Here is a 2,892-nt window from a genome sequence, read left to right as displayed (position 1 = left end):
TTCTAGATGTACAATCATATCATTTATACAAAAACAAAATTTTGTCTACTCCTTTCCAAGGTTAAGTCTCCTATTTTTGTTTCATGATGCACAGAACTGGTCATAATTGTCGTAAAATGTTAAATAATTACCAACGTTTAAATGTTCCTGAAGCCTCATACCTTGAGTGGATATGAGTATATGATGCTGTAGTCAGCTGCAGTAATGATAACAGGAATCCCTGATGTTTACTGTGCACCCAGACAGTCTCAGTCTAGAACTGATGCTCTCAACCACGCTACTACTTCAGAACCTATTCTCACCTGTTCTAGCATGTTCCATGCCACTCTAGCATGATCCTCATACTTTACACTTTTTCATCTATCATCTTCCCTAAGTTTCCTGGCTTTGTAGCTAAGCTTTATCTCCAGGTCTAGCTCTAGTTGGACTGCTGATCCTGTTGATCCTGGATCTTATTTGGTACTTTCTTGTGACACTGCTTCCAGTAATGGTCTCCTGACTCTACCAATGAAATTAAATAAAGGGGTGGCTCATCTCTGTCTTCTTTAGGTCTCAAGACCCCATCCTATTTAAGCCCACAATTTCCTTTTACCAACATACATCATCAAAGTCTCTCCCAACTTCCCTTTAAAATATCTTTGAAAACAACAAGAAAAAGAGGAATTGGGGCAGCCCGGTGGCACATCGGTTTAGCGCTGCCTACAGCCCAGGGTGTGATCCTGGGGGCCTGGGATCAAGTCCCATGTCGGGCTCCTTACATGGAGCCTGCTTCTCCCTCTGCCTGTGTCTCTGCCTCTCTCTCTCTTTCTCTCTCTCACTCTCTCTGTGTCTTTCATGAATAAATAAAATCTTAAAAAAAAAAAAAGAAAAAGAGGAATTGACAAGATCATTTTGTTAATTAAAAATTCACCATACCTAATGTCAGGAAGGCTAAAGAGAAGTGATACTCTTCTACACTATACTTCCATATTCTTTATAAAGGGCAATTTGACAGTGCGTGTAAAAAAAACCCAAAATCATAGAATTTTGCATATTCCTTGACTGAGAAATCTCACTTGTTGGAATTTATCCCAAGTCATCATGGATGAACAGAAATATATTTCTATAAAACCCTTTATTTCAATATTATTTATAATGGTTAAAAATTTGTAGAATCTAGATGTTCAACAATGAATGGTTTGTTAAATAAATTATACTACATCCAGAGGAATGTTTCATAACATGGGAAAGTTCACAATATATACTGTTAGATGCAAGAAGTATAACATATGGAGTATAATCCCTTTTTTTTTTTTTTTTACAATCCTGAGGTCTTTTATTTTCTTTACAGTTATCATGCCATGAATTCATAGGGAATGGGTTCCAGCAGTTCAGGCTCCTTTCCATTGGTTCTCACAAAGTGTGCTTCTCTGGGTGGGGCAGGCTGGCGCTTCAGTTGGACCCAAGTACCTTTCTCTTTGGCTTCCTTCTTTTTCTGATCATTTTCCTTCACACGCTTTAGGAAGCTATCTCGGCTCTTTGAGTGTTTAATATGCTCAATGTGGACATTAATTCTCTTGGCAAGAATCTTGCCCTTGTTTGTTTACAACAATGCCAACAGCATGCTGAGTAACATTGTAGACCCTTCCAGTTTTGCCATGGTAACATTTGTGGGGCATTCCTTTTTGAACAGTGCCCATTCCCTTGATGTCCACAATATCACCTTTCTTATAGATTCGCATGTATGTGGCCAAAGGAACAACTCCATGTTTTCTAAAAGGCCTAGAGAACATATAGCGGGTACCTCTCCTCTTTCCCTTTGTGTTGGTCATTTTGGCGAATTACTGGAAGATGGCAGTTCCGGCCGAAAGGCCATTTTTGTTATATAAAGACATATTCATTTCTCTATATATCTAGTGTCTATAGTTGTCTATAGACTATAGATATCTATTATCTATCTGTATATTTATAAATCACTACAGAAATCACCACAGAAAACAGAAATATATACCTCCAAATATTCAATTTTGTAATAATTGTGTCATTGTGTAATTATGAAGAAATATGGTGTATTTCTTCTTTTCTTCTTTTTGATCACTGGTTTCTGAATTTGCTACAATTGACATACATTACATTTGGAATAGGAAAAAAGTTATTTTTGACAGCTCTTTGTCAATTAGGCTTCAGCAAAGAGAAAACAAACTCTAGGGCTCAAATAAGATAAAAAGGTTTTAAATCTCCCCGAACTGACTTGGGATGAATGGTTTAGTGTTATGATGAAGCTGTATTTCACAGTTTTTCAGGGAGCCAGATTTCTTTCACCTCATGCTGCTACTATCTGGGTTTACATACTTTCCACTTGGTAGAAGCTGGTCAACCTGCATATCCATATTCTAGCCCACAGAAGAGTCCAGTACAAGTAGATTTGCCTATAAGGAGATGACCTGGAAATTGCATACTTCATTTCCATTCATTATGGGCTTCATCCTGGTTACATGACCATACTAGTCTGCAAGGCAGGCTGTGATCTATAGCTCCCAGCCAAAGATACATGTTCAGAAATGGAGGGTGAAGGAATTACTACTAAAATGAAGAAGGAAGAATGAATAGTGGGAATCAATTAGTAGACACTTCCCCTAGATATTTTAAAGCTACTGTAGTTAAAACACTGTAATACTTAGTTCAAGAATAAATAAAATAATGGAGTAGAGCAGGTAAACCAGAAACAGGCTTGAATTCATTTAAAATTTAAGCATATAAAAAAATTAAAAATAAATAAAAATAAATAAATAAAATAAAATTTAAGCATATAAAATCAAAGCTTTTCAAATTAGGTTGCACGACAGAATGAATTATTCAATCGACGATGTTGAGAATTGGGTAACCCTTTGGGGAAAAAAATTAGATTAAATA

General features: G+C 36.5%; 1 pseudogene; it reads right to left on the bottom strand.

The window, feature by feature from the left end:
• Positions 1-1,254: 1,254 nt before the first annotated feature.
• On the bottom strand, positions 1,255-1,867 carry LOC144315499 (large ribosomal subunit protein eL21 pseudogene; annotated as a pseudogene).
• Between the last annotated feature and the right edge of the window lie 1,025 nt (positions 1,868-2,892).

Source organism: Canis aureus, chromosome 6 (assembly GCF_053574225.1).
Source record: "Canis aureus isolate CA01 chromosome 6, VMU_Caureus_v.1.0, whole genome shotgun sequence".
Taxonomy (NCBI): domain Eukaryota; kingdom Metazoa; phylum Chordata; class Mammalia; order Carnivora; family Canidae; genus Canis; species Canis aureus.
This window is presented reverse-complemented; position numbering and strand designations above follow the sequence as displayed.